This window comes from Protopterus annectens, chromosome 2.part0 (assembly GCF_019279795.1).
Source record: "Protopterus annectens isolate FY-2018-M chromosome 2.part0, PAN1.0, whole genome shotgun sequence".
Lineage (NCBI taxonomy): Eukaryota > Metazoa > Chordata > Ceratodontiformes > Protopteridae > Protopterus > Protopterus annectens.
In genome coordinates this window covers 1,878,850,671-1,878,869,988 of record NC_056728.1, presented here as the reverse complement: position 1 = coordinate 1,878,869,988, position 19,318 = coordinate 1,878,850,671, and positions in this window count along the sequence as shown.

Here is a 19,318-nt window from a genome sequence, read left to right as displayed (position 1 = left end):
ACACAGAATACCCATACCAAATTTCAACCCACTACTGCCATCAGAGCTCGGCATGATAGCACCCACACAACAGACACAAGTACCACATAGTGAGAAGTCTGCCATTCATGACTAACAGTAATGAAAATCTGTGCAAAGTCCTGTGCAGTGCTGTTATCTTCAGAAAACATAACACGAGCCTTACAAGTTATCTGGACCAGCAGAGCACATGATAAAGAAGGAGTAATTATCTGAGAAAAATGAAAACAGGCAAGAGCAATACTTCGTTTTATATCAGGCAAACTTTTCTTGTAGGACACGAGTATCCTTCCACCATAGAATATATTGTTGTTCACAGTGTCCATGAAGGCACACTCAGAAATAAAAACATAAGATTATACAGGCCGGTAAAAATCACTTGCCTCATTGTTTACCCATTTCATTAAAGTAAAGAAATGCTGTGGATTGTAATAAAATAATTACCTACAAAGAATGAATGAATAAAATCAGCTGACATGGAGTCAAGTGAACTGTCACCTTTATTACAAAATAGAAAGGTGAACACTTTCATTCACTTCCCAGTTCATTTAAAAGTAAACGAAAGCACTCACGTTTTCCTTTTCTAATAAAATGATGGTTTTCACGGGTCCACACAGCTATTTTAGTATAATTTCCTGATGTTTCAATTTTGTCTTCAAAGTTTGACATCATTCTTTCATATTTGTGTTTTTGACAAAAGGAAAACAAAGGGACTCTAAGAATTCCCTTCATATGAATACACATTTCATTCATAACCTTCTGCCTAATGTCTTCAAACATTAAAAGTAGAATCTTCCAATCTTACTTTGCATAGCCTTTGCTGGAAAACTGTGCACACTTTTTTCTTTATTCTTTTTGTGGATATCTATCTCCTAATCACTCAGTACCAACAACAACTGTACCTTTTCATTCTTCATCTTTGGAGAAAGTGCTTATCTCATTTGGCCATCAGCCAGGTTGCAAGGAGGGTTTAGTCTTTTTCTGGTCCTAACCTTTCCCCCAACAGCTTTCAGTAATCAGCAGAAACACATGGGCTGGTATACCATCTTTTGTGAGCATGCGCATTTCTACACATGGTTCATGAAGGCTGCCATATGGCCACACCTTGGCAGATCAAAGCAGACATCCTCATCTGTACACTGTCTGCTACTTTCCTCATTCTAGCATAGGGTCTGACATTTCAGTGGGCTGGGCTACCTCCCACACCAAGGATGGCCTGGCCAGCATCAGCCACTCACAGCCAGCCTCCCTAAGTTGTTCCTCTACTGTCCAGTTCACTAGTTGTGTCAGTCATCCAGGTTAAAATCATGGTTCCATGTCTCTCTCAGATGGAACCTTCAACACTATGCACTATTTTTTGTTGCCAAAACAGTACCACTACTTTTCTACATATCCATCCATCCTAAATCCCTTTTCCCATTTTGCACATGGGGTCAGGGTATCACTTCAACAGTGACAATCATCTCAAGCCAAGGTTTACACCACTGGGTGGCTAGTCCTGCCACAGTATGTCATCCATACCACTCACTTGCACCTGTGGCCAATTTAGAGCATCCAGTCCACCTACCGCAAGTCTTTAAAATGTAGGAGAAAATCAGAGCACCCAGAAGAAACCCATGTAAGTGCAGGGAGGATATGCAGACTCCACAAAGAAGGCACTCCAGCCAGGAATTGAACAAGGGGATCTCTTTCTGGGAGGCGACAATGCTAACCGTTGCACCACTAGAGTCACACAATCAGTTGACTATAAGGTTTTCAGAACTGCACATAGTACACTGTGTGGTCCTAACCATTTATGTGAAACTTATTCTTAGAAAAATGGGGTTATTAAGTAGTATTATTCCACTGGTTATTCTGAGTTCTAAAGGGGTATATTACCATAAAAAGGGCTAATTATTGTACTGAATCCATGTACAATCAGAGAGAAAGAAATTCCAAGTCCACCATTTTCCCATTTGATAATGATGCATTTACAGAAATAAAAAACATAAGTTAAAAGATAGAAAACAACTTACAGCAACCCTAGCATCTCTAACTTTAAAACATAACAATAGCTCTCACCATAAGGCTTTTTTCTACTGTTTCATTGATGTTTTAACTTACTGCAGTAAATACTTCTACTGTTCTACGTTATTTAAAGTGATAAAGTGCTGACAAATAATGTAGATGAGAAGCTGAACATGAGTCAGCTGTTTCTCAGAAAAACAACTCCTGACTCTTTGCATCTGCTATCTTTATTTATTTATTTTTTTTAGCCATGCTGCCATCATGTGATGCACCATTTATAACATTTACATAGTTTTCTACAAGGCTCAGTGTGATATCTATGTGACTAGATGTTGCAGTGCCATGATATGTTCTCTGTGCTTTGGGTAGAACTTATGACAGAAAAATCAGGTTATAGTCAATAACAATCTTGTTCCACACCTAAGACAGCTACTTCTGCATGCACTATCCAAAAAAGTTGAATAACTATGTCTTAAATAGCTTACTTCAGCATTACTTCTGGAAAGTGTCATATGTTTTATAGGACTTTGAAAATGCAGAATAATAATGCATGTACACATTGAAATAAATTGCTTGAATAAATGACCATGCTTGAAGGTAAAACAAAATTCTAGAAAGTAAAGTTTCTAATTAAAAACATATTATATGCTGTCATAGGTCGATTTTACCAAGTGATGTCTCACTGAGAAAAGTTCTTACTTACTTACTTTATGAAATAATGAAAAAGACACACTTTTTACTTAACACATGCAATGCATCCCCTAATGCTATGTGCCTTTAGAACAAATGCACTCAAAAGTGGGTCATTACCTTAGTTGTGATAATTTGTAATGCGTCCATTGAAGAAGAGTTGTCTGCTGTGATAAATGGGTTCTTCAAGAATAAAATATAATCTGATTTTAAAGACACTCAGAAAAAAAGATATAAAACTTCAAGATAATTTATATATGAATGTGCCGTCTATGAATTAAAACAGTTATTAAAATTTAGCCAAGGAAGTGATGCAATCAAAGACTATGTCTAGGAGTCCAGTTCTTGGCTCAAGGGGAAATAGTTTAAAAAAAGGATCCATTGTCTAACAGAGTACACACTTTAAACAAAACTGACTCTAGACTCTGCAAGACATTGGTTGGTCCACATACAAGAGGAGAAAAAAGGTATATACATAGATACTTTCAGCTTGCTTTGTGACCAGGAAGAAAAATAAACTTCCGAACTTCTTCAAAAGCAGTGGTGTCAGACCGGTTAACTGAAGATGCATTTACTAACTAAAAATAGCATTCTGATGGTGATAACATCACTAAATCAGGCAACTGGTGAAAAAATAGAAACATCAACAATCAAAAATAATCCAAACAATATTTTGATGACAGAGGAATACATAATCAGAGGAACTAAGGGAGAAATTATTCATTGTTTTGCCATGGCAAAAACAGAACATCATATTGTAATGTACCTTCTTGGTTGTAAAGATATAGATGTCCATGATATATAAGTGCAGCTAGGGATTTCTGCACACACATTCTGTTGCATTATTGTACAAGTAGGCACTTGTAAATTTAAGGATAGTGACTGGTTGCCTACAGTTAGATAATATGTGACCATATTAAAATACAGTTGAGACAAGGAAATAAGGCTATCCTTTTCAGGTGCTTTTTAAGGAATTCTACACAATGAGAAATAAAACAAACTCTTATTTATTTGAAATATGTTTTCTAAAAATCTGACTTTTATTGAGAATGGCAATTTAAATGAAAATAGGTTTGCTTTAGCAAGAGACATGCTATGTTTAACTTATACTGGTCGCAGACTCCTGATTTCCACTTTCATGGATCTCGTTAAAATAAATGGGAATATAAATAAGCATGTTTTTTTTCAAATTGCTTTGAGCACAGAAACAAATCTGTATGTCATGATTATTTGAAAAGTTTGTAATTTAAAGCAGTGATTTGACCAGTAATGCATGTGGTTTGTAGTTATAACAACTCATAAGTAATTAGATTAAAAATGATATGGAGACGTTTCACCAAGCAAATAAAGAGCGTCAGCCAAGTGAGTTATAAGAACTTTATTGTCTCACTATAATATGAAAATTTAGTAAAGTTTTTTCCTTTTCTTTTCTTTTCTTTTCTTTTCTTTTCTTTCATAGCTTCTGGTCACTACATTCAACCCAAATACTGCTGAAGCTCTGCCAAAAGGGCGAACTCTCAAACTGTTTCACTGAGAATTTTGTCTTTGTACAATGCAAGCAAATTTAACTTGAAGAACCTTGCTTTGTATTAACATCACCAAATCAAATATGTGCCTGCCTGTGCTGAAAATTAGTTTTTAGATTCATAGGTTCATAGGTAGGCACTAGGCTATCAGGCCTGGGGCCTATAGAAGCCCAGCCAAAAAGGTAGCCTGGCTTTTGCCACCCAAGAAAACTGTTTTCCTGTGCCACTGTCGAGCAGAGACACAGAGGTGATCCCGGGGGTGAATTTCCTATTCCCCATCCAATCATCAAGATTTTTCTTGAAGAGTGCTAATGAGGAGCTTTGTTTGATATAGATAGGTAGTTTATTCCAGAGTATGGAAAGTCTCTGGGACAGGAATCTATCCCTCCGGCATGTTCTGTTTATTGTGGTGACAAGGTTTAGGTCCCTAGAGCGTGTAGCTCAGAAGGATTGGGATTTTTGTAAGTGGAGCATGTCCAACAGCTCTGGGTCTGACATAGCTTTGTATGTTAGGCAGAGATCACCTCTGAGCAGGTGATATGCGACGGAGTAAAGCTGGAGTGTTTTGAGATGGTCTGCGTAGGGCATCTGTTTGAGGCTGGTAATCCTCTTTGTGAGGTATTTCTGTGGCCTTTCCAGTTGTTGTAGATATCTTGTGAGGTACATACCAAAAGGGGCATTGTACTCTATAATGGGTCTAATGAGTGATGAGTAGAGGGGAACAATGACCTCTTTTTTCTGGATGAGAAACCTTTTGTGATGAGGTGTGCCATGTAGAAGGATTTCCTGACTACTGTGGCAATGTGATTATCAAAGGAGAGACTCCTGTCCACCTGTGTCCCAAGGTCTCTTATCACACTTTTGGTGTTAAGTATACTACCGCCTATGTTGTAGTTCATGGGTACATAGTTTTTACCAAAGGGGACGACAATGCACTTTTTGGCATTGAGCTTGAGGCCATGGCTTTGACACCAGGCATCTGTCTCAGTGAGGCCTTTTTGTAGGATGTCCACATCGTTAGGAGATTCAGTTATGGCTCCTAGTTTGCAGTCATCTGCGAACTTCATTAGGCAAAGACCTTCTGTGTTAGCCTGTACTTCAGAGAAGTAGATACCAAACAGGAGAGGACCCAGGACTGAACTCTGTGGCACTCCACTTGTCACTGGTCTGAAGTCGGATTTGGAGTCTGCTACTTTCACAGTGTGGGTTCTGTCAGTGAGCCAGTTAGCAACCCATCTTGTGACATAGAGATTTATACCTAGTTTAGTGAGTTTATCTATAATTCCCGAGTGGGGGATTGTGTCGAAAGCCTTGGCAAGATCTCGATAGGCTAAGTGAACCACCTTACCCTTGTCTACGACTTTGGTGAATGCTTCAAAGAAGTCTATCAGGTTAAGGAGACATGATCTGCCTTTTACAAACCCGAACTGGGTGGGGTCCAGAGTTTGGAGATTACCAATGTCTTTGTTATAAGTTCCATGATAATATGTTCCATGGCCTTGCAGACGAGGCTCGTCAGGCTAATGGGGCTGTAGTTCCCGGTGTCCGTGGTGGCTCCCCACTTGTGGAGTGGGATAACCGTCACTGTGCACCCTTCAGTAGGCACAAAGCCTGAGGTGAGGCTATGATTGAACATGGTACTTAGGTGGGGTGCCAGTTCATTTTGTAGTTCATGTAGAATGCAGCCTGGGATGTTGTCTCGTCCTATGGATGCTGTGTTCTTGGCTTTGGAGAGTGTGGTTTTTACCTGTGCAGCCATGATTACAGGAAGTTTGCATTCTTCCGGTGTAGAGATGGGCTCTTTAGGGGGTGAGAGGGGGGTAAAGTTAACACTGAACCTATCTGCCAGGATGTTGGCAATATCAGTTGGGTCTGTATATTTAGTGCCATTGTGCTATAACTTAGAGCAGATCTGAGTGTTGCCATTGAGATTCTTGACATAGCTCTAGAATGCTTTGTGGTTGTCTTTAGAATCAGTGGCGATTTTGTTTTCATAACTAGCTTTGGAGGATTTTATCAGGGATCGCAGCTTCTTACTGAGGCTGACCAGGGAGCTCCTCCACTCATGGGATTTTACTCTCTTTTGCAACAGTTTCTTCCTTCTGTTGTACAGTTTGTTTATGGCAGCGGAGCACCAGATTGGCTTCCTTTTTTTGGGGGATAGCGTCTTGGTTCTGTTTGGGATAGCATGATCCATGCACTCATGTAAGTGCTTATAAAGTGCAATTGTGTAGGATTCAGTAGTTGTAACTGTATTGTCCATCTGTATGGGAGTCATGAAGTTCGCCACATTTGTCTTAAGAAGCATGAAGTTGGCTTTGGAGACATTTTTTACCATGGTTTCCTTAATGGGGGGTGGGGGCAGGATGTGGATATCTAGGGTAATTAGCTTATGGTCGGATCAGACCAATGAGGCATTGACTTCAGGTATAGAACACCGGTCACTCATGTTGGTAATGACTAGATCTAGGATATCGTTGCCCCTGGTGGGGGTATGGATACGTTGATCCAGGGCACTGGAGTTTATGAATTCCAGAAAGTGTTCAGTGAAGGAGTTGGTACATGAGTAGTTTTCCCAGTTAATGGTGGGGTAGTTGAAATTGCCCATTATTAGGGTGTTTGGTTGTACCCTAATATTTTCCAGTACATCAAGAAAAGAGGAATGGGAATCCTGGGGCATGGTGGGTGATCTGTAGCAAGCTACAATATAGATTGCAGTTTTGCCCAGAGTTAGTTGCACTTGGATAACCTCGGCTGCATTATGCTGAGCAACTAGCCTGGTGGTGTGGCTATCCTTAATTAATATGGACACACCTCCACCTTTGGTGTTCCTGTCCAGGTTACATGGCCGAAAAGTGTGGTATGAGTTATAGCCTGGTAGTGCAGGGGTGCTCTCTGGAGCCTTGAACCAGGTCTCAGTCACTGCACAGATATCGATGTTCTCCATTTTAAGGAGTGCCTCAAGTGAGTGCATTTTGAGATTTAGACTTTTAGCATTGAGTAGCATCACCCTCAGTTTTTGCTTGCCTGTTCCTGTTACGGTGGTGAATTTGTCATTTGAACCTTGCCTAAAAAAGACACTATAGGGGTGGCAAGAATCTTAGCCAGTATCCGGAATCCCAGGGGTGACAGGTGCAGGACATCTCTGGCAAAGCATCGTGGTCTGTCGACCATGTCATCCCAGGCAGACAGATACTGGATCCCTTTAGAATGGCACCAGAAGCTTAGCCAATTGTTGAAGTCAATCATTTTGTCCTTGTACTGCAGCATCATTCTGGATGATGGCAGAATGCTACTCAGGGCCAGGGTCATACCTGCCTGGGCTACAAGATCAGAGAGATCTTCCATGTCTCTTTTCATGTAGTCCAGGGAGGTACGTCTCAGGTCATTCACACCAACATGGACAATGACAGAGTCATATTTGTATTTGTTGTGGAGTGACCTGAGTGCATGGGTTATGTGGTGGATCCTGGCACCCGACAGGCAGCTGACAGTAACTTTCTCCTTGTTTAGCCTGGAGAGTGGGACATCAGTGTGCCTGACTATAGAGTCACCTATGACTAGTGTGTTGGGTATGTTGTTTTGCCTTATTGGCTGTGGTTGAGTGGCACACTGAGTCTGCGGGCTATGTGTCATTTGGGTTGTGTTGGGGGATAGAGGTTGCTTGTGTTTCTGCTTTGGAGGTCTCTGTTGCTTAGACAGATTATTACTGAGAGCCTCTGCGAATGTTTTTGTGTTACTATGTGTGGATTTTGGTGGTGTAGATTTAGTGAGACTATGTGATGAATGTGGTGTGGTGCAAGTGTTTACCTTCTCCTCATGACTGCCAAGTTCATCTTGATTGGAGAGAGCTTTACCTCCAGTTTGGCTAGATAAGTGTATCTCTCACAGGTTGTAGTGTTGGGTGGTAGGAGGAGAGGGTTGTCTGTGTACATGAGGCAATTTCTACATTGACCCAAGTTGCCCAGATTCATCAGATTGACAGCAGAGAACACTGGGAGCTGACCCTTGGACATGCCTGAATAAAAAAATATTTTCCTCTAGATAAGTGAGGAAAGTGAGTACAAGAGCTGTTTTTCTTTACGCAAGTGAGGAAAGTAAGTACCAAAACTGTTTTCCTCTAGGTAATGAAAAAGGGTGAGTGCTGTAGTAATTAGTAGGTTATTTAGTGCTTACAAGTTCTGATCAAGTGCTGATCAGGAATAAGCAAATTCAAGTGCTAAAACTAAGAATCTGTATCTGGACTTAACTAGTTATAGGAAAGGGGGGAAACAAGTGCAAATGCGGGCTTTTAAATCAGAAAATTGAGAGAGATGAAAAAACTGTCCAAATGGCCAATAACTACAATTTCTGGGCCAGAACCACTCCTTATGTGGTAGATAGGGTACCTAGTGCTTACCACTCCCACTGATAAGCTAGAAGGCTTCCCTCCAATACAGAAAGCTTGGGGGGGCTCAGAAGCTTATATACAGTTTTGGATACAGCAAATCTGAATCTGGACTACCCTAGTTACATGAAAGGTATTTTTTTTATATATTTGCAGAAAAGTAGCTAAAACAGCAGTAAAAACAATTCAAATGCAGTGCAAGCTAGCACACTTGAGTATGTAGCAATCTTAGACCAAACAGTTTAAAAAATGCAATTAAATTAAAAATGACTAAAAACAAGTGCAGAAGGAGTCTATTAGGTAGAATAAGGCAACGAGATGGGACTGGGGGAGTGTCCCAGATCAAATCTACAGTGGGGGAGGGCAACTGCAAAAGCCTCCAAATTTTAAACAACAAAACAGGAATAGGGAGGGTGGGTAGAGGAAAACCAACACCTTCAGCAGAGATCTGAAAAACTATACAGTGAAGCAAAAATAACAGTTCACAACTCTGAAGTCAGCCAGCAATGATATAAAATTAGTCAAACAACAATTACCAGTACACAACTCTGAAGTGCCAGAAAAATATACTCAGCTCTGTATATCTCCAGATAGTTTGAAGAGCACTCTGTCAGGACACAGGAAGGCTCCAGCAATGATATGCAGGCTGTTACTACGAGGGTCTAATTTTATGCAAGTAATCCTTGAGATAGTCAGATAACACACAGGATGTAAAACCAGTTATACCAACTTCAGATACAGAGAAATAGGTGGAGGGGGGAAAACACCTTCAGCAGAGATCTGAAAAACTATACAGTGAAGCAAAAATAACTGCACAACTCTGAAGTCAGTCAGCAATGATATAGAATTAGTCAAGCAACAATTACCAGTACACAACGCTGAAGTGCCAGAAAAATATACTCAGCTCTGTATATCTCCAGATAGTTTGAAGAGCACTCTGTCAGGACACAGGAAGGCTCCAGCAATGATTTGCAGGCTGTTACTATGAGGGTCTAATTTTATGCAAGTAATCCTTGAGATAGTCAGATAACATGAAACACAGTAGTGATAGTACCCAGTTTCAAACCACAAACGAAGTTACACCAAAACCAGTTTATTCGATAAAGCTTTCGGGTCTACACCCTTCATCAGTATAATTTTACAACAGAAATGAGACATTTAAGTAGGAGAACCAATTAAACAAATGCTTCAGCCCAACCCACTCACTCACTAACCTAAAATTATTTAAAAGGGCAACCCCATACACACAAGAGAATTTTTATATATACACATACAAAGAATTTAAATTCACTTTAAATATATCTTAAAATAGCTTAAAATATATACACATATATACATACAACACGTGCATGCATGATTCACATTATTCAAATAAATTTAAACATATTTATACCTAAGAGATAATAAAAATAAAATAATGCCCTCTTACTATAGCTAATAGCTTCATAATTTTTCTCTTTGCTTCTTCACTAATAAGGGTTTAAAATTCACAGCATTATTCAAACCTGGACTCACGTCTGCTTGGAGCCTAATGATCCATTCCAATTCCTTTAATTCTAGGAGGTTATTAATGTCTCCCTTTCTTATACTAATATTGACTGCTGCCAATACCCTAAACTTGAATATATGATTACTTCCTTCTTCCATAATGTGCTTACGTAAAGCATTAGTTTGTAGCTTTCTTCTAATGTCTGACTTGTGTTATATTATCCTTTCTTTGAGTTTTCTAGTAGTTTTGCCTACATAAAATGAAGTGCAGGCTAAACACAATGCTAAATATACATTTTTTTTCTACATTACATGTGGTCAGTGTATTTATTTTATAAATCTGTCCATCAGTAGGATGTTCAAAATAATCTCTACCCTCAAATAAATCATTGCAGCATGAACAATTATAACATTTCCTTGTGCCTATCTCTTTCTGAGTTGTAGGTTTACTCTTGAAATCTTTATAGCAAAGCTTCTGTTTTAAAGTTTCTGCACTTCTATATGCCAAAGAAGGTTTACTTCCTACTATAGATTGAATCTCAGGCATAGCTAACAGTATAGGCCAGTTTTTCCTTAATATAGCATTCACATTATATGTATTAAGGTTATAGGTAGTTATATACCTTACATATTCCTTACCTTTATACACTTTATCCTTTTCAGATGTCATACCTCCTAACAATATAGGTTTATAGTGTCCTTCTCTTTCTATTATAACTTTATTTAACTCCTGCTCAATAAGTTCTAGGGGTTATCCACTTGCTTGGAACTCTTGAGCTATGCTGTTAACTTGCTCAGTAAAATTACCATCATCTGTGTTTAACTTACACAGTCTAATAAATTGTGATTTCATAACACCTTTATAAATATGAGGTGCATGCATACTATTCTTAGTTATATATCTTAAAGAGTCAACCTCTTTCCTATATACCTTTGATGTTATTTTTTTGTTATTTATTGAAAGTGTTACATCCAGGAAGTTAATACTATCCTTAGAAGCTTCTAGTTTAAATCTCAAAAAATCAGTAGAACTATTTAAGTATTGCACATATTCCTCAAGTTCTAGTAGTGTACCTTTCCATAACAAAAAACAGTCATCGACAAATCTTTTGTAAAAAACTACCATCTTATTTAGAGGGTTGTCATTTTGCATCAGCACCTCTTTCTCCCATTCATATAGTACTAAATTGGCATAAGTATTTGCCACCGATGTGCCCATCGCAACACCTTTAAGCTGTAGAAATAGTTTCTGATCAAAAATAAATACATTGTGCATCAATACTACTTCTAAAAGCGCACATAAAGTTTCTATTTCCCTACTATGCATTTTTATTTCATTATTTAGAAAATTCCTTACTGCATTAACCCCATATTCATTAGGGATAACAGTGAATAGGGATGCTAGCTATTTAGCCTTCCTGGGTATCACATTTCTGCACTCAGGAAATGAAAGAAAAACCTACTCTTTTTAGTATGCTTTATATTGCCTATAACCTGATTACTCTCTGCTATATTTTGACCTAAGGGTGGAAGCTCACTGTCCTACTCGCAAATCTCATCTACTGTCTTTTACTCAACTATTATTCTTCTTGCACACACATAACACTTGTAACACCTATTCCATAATCCTCCCAAACAAACAATATTATCATACAAATACTCCTATTTCTTTTTACATAATTCCAAACATCCATTTAATCTTTTAACACCATTTCCAACTACATTTCTCTCTCGCATATTGTATTGCTCTATATACAGGTGCAGTTATACCCATCCCTAACAACAACTATCTATTCTACATTGTATCTTATACTTTTCCCAAATAGACCCTCATTTCTTCCTTTTTTACCTATATTCTTAGTCTCTGGCTTTTTAAACCCCCTATTCCTTACATTCAGAGAAGATACAAGGACAATCTAACTATCTTCCTTCATAGAAAATACTTCATTCCTATCTGCCCTCTATCAGCTTTCAAATTCCATCACCACTAAATATCCTTCTATCTTACTACTTCTTTTTCCTCTTTTGATCCCTGCTTTCCCACTATCTGCCATGAATAACATACAAATCCCTTTGCTTAATCTTGCTACTGCTCAACGTATCCTCTATTCTTCTCCTGTGACTGGACAGTCGTTCATCCTACCATGACTCTATAATAGTGCTCAACATATCTTCATCTTTGTCCCAACCCCCTATTCATACTTCCACCCTACACTCTCCACACATTACACCAATCCTATTTAATGATGACCCTCATCTTAACTCCAAATATAAACTGATTAACTCAATTTCAATTCACTCCAAAACAAAATTAGGTGGAAAATGCCCTACAAAAAAAAAAAAAAAAAACAAACAAGTATCAGTAATTCCCCAATATACTAAAATCCTTCTAGAAGGAGATAGTTACGCTAATCCTTGATCTACCTATCACAATGAACATTAAGACAATTGTTTTCCACACACTACTCTAACTGTACAATGGTCAAACTCCCAACCTCAGTAATGTAACTTTTGCTTTACATAAATGTTAGAAGCATAAGAAATAGAATGGCTGAACTACATGCTTGATTACCTAGTATAAGCCTGATATTCTCTCTGTAACTGAAACAGGGCTTAAACCCAGCATAAATGACTCTGACATTTCACCTCCCAGCTATAATATCATCCACACTGGCCATATAAAGAGGAAAGGTAGTGGTATTGAGTCGATATTTCCTACCACAGCAACTCAATATCAAAATTTAATTGAGCAGAGCTGCTTATAATTATATTTAAATTAAACAACTATAAACAAATAAGTATAGTTGTTATTTACACCCCCTGGCAACAATACAGCTATACCGGAAGATCTCCTACATTAGATATCCATAACAATTTCACAAGTAATAATACTACAAGGTAATATGAATGTCAGTTGGTTGAACATAAACTCTCCTACATCTAGCATGAACATATTATTTTCCACACAACCAACTAATAGGCCCACACATTATAGAAGATACCAAATTCCCTATTAAACTGAATGCTTGTATCAGACTCTAGCAAATACACCACCTCAGGTACAATGTCTAACTGTCTCAGTGGTCATCTCCCAATTTATACAACCAGACATTTCAAACATCCATTTAAATGGCATGTTTATAAAACACACAACCTTTCCAAGTTTTACCCAAAAGTGTTTCTTACTGACCTATCATCTATTAACTGGAACTTCATAAAAATCCTCCCTTTACATAATGCTGTAAATACATTCAGTACAACTTGACTGAATATTATAAACAGTCTTGCAACTCCTAGAAGGAAGAGACTAAAGACAAATAGTGCAATCTGGCTATCCAAAAAGAGTAGAATGCTAATGCAAGAGAGAGAAAAAGCATGACAAAATGGCAAAAATATAAAACACCACAATATCTTGAAAATTTCAGAATGCTTTACAATCATTCTAAAAAGCAAATTAATGAAGATAAAAAATATACTATACTAACTTTCAGAATAATAGTAAGCACAACCCTGAAAATGTATTGGCAGTCATTAAAAACATCTTGTATCCCAACCAAAAATTCAACCCTAACCCTTCCCTCATTAACTCATCATTTGAAACTGCAATATAGTTCAACTCATATTTCATAGACAGTATAGCACCTGTTATCAAGGATGCCTCAATACCTAATCCTAACCCTGCCCAGCAGCCACATATCACCACATCCACTTTCACCTACCAACCTGTGCCCACTTCTTATATAAAACTACTCTTAAACAAACTCAAACCATGATCTACTTTAGCTGATAACCTTGCAAGTGAATACCTTAAAATAGCAGGAGATGGCATTTCCTACTCTGTTTTAATCCTTATAAATAGGTAAATCAAGGAATCCTGCATTCCCTCTCTATGGAAAAAGTCACATGTATTCAAAAACAATTGCTAAACTCTCTCATGCAGGAAGACCTTTTGTCCCCAGCACAATGTGGCTTCCATCCTTTGCATGGATTATACACAAACACACACACGTATATACATATATATATATATATATATATATATATATATATATATATATATGCTGTCAGTAAAGCTAGAGATAATAGCAAACTAGTCTCTTCCTTATTTCTAGACTTGTTTTAAGCCTTCAACACAGTTTGTCTCAGCAAGCTTCTACTTTGAATATCCTTATTAGGTCTTTCTCAGCCTCTTAGCCCACCCTACCTATGGTCCAAAAGCTACCCATCCAGTAGGTATCAGCCAATAAATTGGCACCTCATCCTCTCTAGCCATGGTTCCCAGTCACCTTTGGTGTACTACAAGACACTATTCTCGGTCCCCTCCTCTTTAACATTCTCAACAACACCCTCCACACATCCACACAACAGAGCACCCTAATACAGCAAACAAAAGACTCCAGACTCATTTGTACATCTGACAATGTGGCACTCTTCCAAAACTTTACTCAAGAAGCTTTAACATCATCTGAGACATGGCTTTGTAACCCACAGCTCATGCTCAACCCTAACAAAAAAAGCTGTAACTTTCCCCCCAAATACCTGCCCCATGGAAAAAAAAGTCCTCTCTCTTGACAATACAACTACTGAAGTCACTTCTCATAGAAAATGATTAGGGATGACAGTGGATGACAGTTCTTACATTTGACCTGCATATACAAAATTGCAGAAGAAAAAAATCATCAAAACTAGGAATGCTCTATCGAGCTAATTTTTTTCTCACTGACACAACTAAAGCTCCACTTGCCAATACTTGTCTCCTTCTCAAATTTCTTTATGGTACTATCCTCCTTACTAACCTTTAAGCATCACAAAAATCAAAACTTGAGCAATGCTATAACAAAGTTGTTAAATTTGCAGCAAATTTCCCTTTCAGAACCAATCACTGTATAGCACTAAAAAGTCTAAATTGGTTAGAACTACCCAATCAACTAACATTTACACAGCTTCTTACCATGTGTAAAATTAATCAGAATCTATCTACTTGTACGGCAGTAAATAACATTCTACACAACTATGTTTGTAATCAGTCATTGCAATCCAAATACCAAAAACTTCTGTCTGACCTCAAATCTGCTGGGTATTGCTTGTACTTCTACAATGTTGCTAAGGCCTGGAATCTCCTCATTTCTATCCATCTCGTCAATACCCTCCCTCCTATCCTACAAAACTATTCCAAAAGTCTTAGCCAAAAATTGGGTCTGTTCTTGCTCAACACCAGGATAAACTATATCTATAAATGTGGACAAATCTCCTTATTCCCCCTTCTTCACTCACTCCCTAACTTCTATCATTTTTTTCTCCCCTGCCTTTCTCTCTACATATACTATAACCTGCTTTTTTTCTCACTTTGTATTACAATTTCTGTTTGCATTATACTAACTTACCTTTAATTTCTCTATGAATTAGCTAAAATTCCTCTAACTGTTAAAATCACTGTCATATAACTTGTATCTACTTTTAATCAATGTTTTCCTATTATACGTAATTTGGTATAATTATTTATACTGTATTTACTTTTTTATAATAATTTTAAAGACTATAAAATTGTTATTGTTAAAAGGATTGTAATACAGTGGAACTTTTCTTCCCAAGTCTCAGCTGAAAATGGGCCCCTAACGAGTCAGAATTTTCTGTTAATCAAATGTCAATAAATAAATATATAAATGAATAAATAATTGGATATAGAAACTGCTGCTGTTTACTATTAGTTACAGACTGATGAGTAATCTTTTTGCCATCTTTAAATAGATAAATGACAAAAACAAGAAGTAATAATGTGCACATGTTTGTTAAACACCAATATTCATGCTATTTATGACAATATCCACTACAGAGTGAGTTTATGATGGACCACATTATCTGTAAGTATTAGGATAAAAGAAACTTTATCTATCATCAAGAATGGCCCAAATAACTGGATGATATATAGGGTGCATGACCCTACCTCAACAGATTCAATCTCTTTAAAGGTTACTCTAGGTTTCGATTTTGATAAGAAAACAACATAGAACATTAAATTTTAATTCCAGACACAAAAGTCTGACATTCAGAAAAGTGAAGCTCTGGAAACTTGACTTAAACAGGAGGACAGGCATGATTGCATTCCTGGCTATAGAACACTAATAAAAACTATTGGGGTAGAATATGTGCCTTTATAAATAAATGGGTGCAAGTGATGGAGTTGCAAACCTTTATTTATTCTAACAATGCAAATGACTTGGAGTAAAAAAATAAAAATTTATGATATTGCAGTTTTAGTATGTACCTACAGGTCATCAAACGGTAGATACAAAGATATGATGAACTTAATTTTCAGACCTTGCAATCTATAGAAATTTTACAGTAATAGGAAATTTAAATAAAAAAAACACTAAATATAGTGAGGAAGATCCCTTATATTGGTGATAGAAGTATTCTTGTGTCTTATTTAGTTTATATTAGTCACTTCCTGAAACATGTTTATTTTAAAATTAATTTAATTTCCATTTTTACTCCTCATGTTAGGGTTGCACGTAATTTTGTAAAAAAAATCAAGATTATACTTTGTTATTTGAGTTTTCAGTTTCACTGCTTACTCATTTTGATTCTGTAATCACACCCACAAAATGATGTTATAGCAGGTATATTTTAATGAATTATATAATAACACAAAGCTTTCTGGTAACTAAAAATAACCTATTTCTTTCGAAGACCAGTTAAACTGTTTTTACTTCTGTAACACCATATGTGTTCATTTTTATTGTAAGTTATTTCAATTGAAAGACCTAGTTGATAACTTTTTTTTCTAAAAAATAAAGAAATCCTACTGATGTATTTAGCATGGAAGCACAATAGCCTATATGTTAACTTATGCAGTGAGGCACTATGCATTCAGTCTTTCATGATATTGTGACAGGGATTTTTAGCTACAAGAATATTATTTTTTTGGGAGGGGTGTATTTTTCAAGAAGATAAATTTGAAAAACAACACTTTTTTTCATCAAAAACTGCACAGTTTGGTATTGCCTGCAGTGGGGTTATTTCTAACTTCCAGGATTTGTTACTTACACTTGCGCCAGGACATGACCAACACACTTTAAATGAAAATAATCTCACCATATCATTCACTTGCCATCTAGATATAATAGCACACCTGATCTTTGTGTGCAAACCAACAATTATTTGACACATACAATCCTCATTATCTGTAAGTGATCGCATTAGATTTAAGGGCTAAACTTGCTAGTTCAATGTCTGAGAAAGTAGTCCCCAAATTTTAAAAATAATTGTGGTTCAAAATCATTTAGAGACTCTGACTGGCATAAAGTTCTGTTAAGACATAGTACTGAGGAAATACAGGTACTTATTTAACATAATGCTATTATTATTATTATTATTATTATTATTATTATTATTATTATTATTATTATTATCATCTTCATCATCATTATTTCAAAATGAATCATAACTGATTATTTCATCCATTACCAAGCATTTGTTAATTATAAAATGAAAGTTTCAGTGAGCAGTGCCTTCATAGCAGAATGAAGTTAAAAGCAAATATAACAAATTATGTAGGAATGTGAAAATGTTGAGTTAAATTAAGTAAAGAGATGCAATAACATTGAAATAACTTAATCTCATAATGGAAATTAAAACTCAAGAAGACATACACCTCCCTCTGTGCTGTTAAGGACAATATTTTGATTATGTTAAGGACTAGACTAAGGCACACTACAATCATCTAAAGAGTGTTAATGTAATACTACTTCAAAGTCCATAATGGTTTCTAAGGTAATGAGTATCTGTAAACCCCCTTAAAACCACCCCTATACATATCATAATTCATAGACTGAAAGTAAACAAAGCAGCAGATGTTATAAATTACTAATACAGATCTTAAAATTTTAATAAGTGTTTTAACTGGGCCTGTAGCATACTTGGTTTCTAAAACTTTCAATGAAGAAAGTGTTCCAGCAGACTGGTAAAAAGTTATCTTAAGGGTTATACAAACAAAAAGGGGATACATCCTTAATAGCAAATAACAGACCCATTAGACTGATGTCTTCGACATGCAGAATTATGGAAACAATTAATATTAGTGTGAATATTTTTTAAATTAAGCAAAAAATTGTCTGGTTAACATCTGAGTTTTTACACCAACACTGGCCGAGGTTTGGATCATTATCAACAAATAAATAGTATTTATATATATGTTTCACGTGCATTTTACTCAATAAATCATGTTTTACTAAAAATAATGTTGAGAAACTTAAGATTTGAGACATGGACAATCATATAGATTTGCAGCTGTCCCATTAATAGGTCTTGTGGTGTAGAAATTGACTGAGTCAGACTAAACAAGCATTCTTGTTTCATGGTGTTCCATCCAGATCACTTTTAGGCCTTCATCTGTTTAAGCTGTATACAATATATGTGTCTTTAGATTGCAGCATATTCCTAAATATTTACATAGATTATATCAAGTTAATAAATGCTATTACTAGTAAACATTATATCAATGTAATACAAATATTTCTGAGAACTTTCCATACTGTACTTGGGTTAAAATATTGTATGATTTTAAATATTGGCAATAATATATTTAAGATCTTTGGTAAATCAAAAATCTCAATGTACTGCTTAAAAGGGCTACAGATTAAAAATGTAATAACATTTAGAGACTTGGGGTTTCTGATCAATACTATGCTGGTTTTTACAAATCACATCATGTAATTAAGAAATTTGGGGTTCCAAAACTCCAGGGTAAATTAACAGTTTAATAAAAAAAAATTCTAATAATAAAAAGTACACTAGAGCAAAACTATCCCTTGTTTTCTAAAGGATAACTTGGGCAAAGGGCCTTGGAAAAGTTGCAATGATGATTAACAAAAGGATTACTTCTATCAGCAATCCTCATTATTGTGAGAGATGAAGAGAGATAAAACTTTATATGCTGTACTAAAGAAGACTTAGAATAAATACAATCATGACTTGCAAAACTAACATGGATCCATTCCAATCTGGTGGTTTGTGTATAAACAGTTCATCAATGCATAAGTTAAACATATTATTGAGAAATTTAAATACTTGCATTAGATATACTAAATGGGTTTATGTCAGAGTAGTTCAACACTGGAATAAATTACTCAGCTTTGTTAAAGAAAGTGAGAACAGTGAACATTTTTAAAGTTGTCTAGATTAATTTTATGGAGAAGTTAAA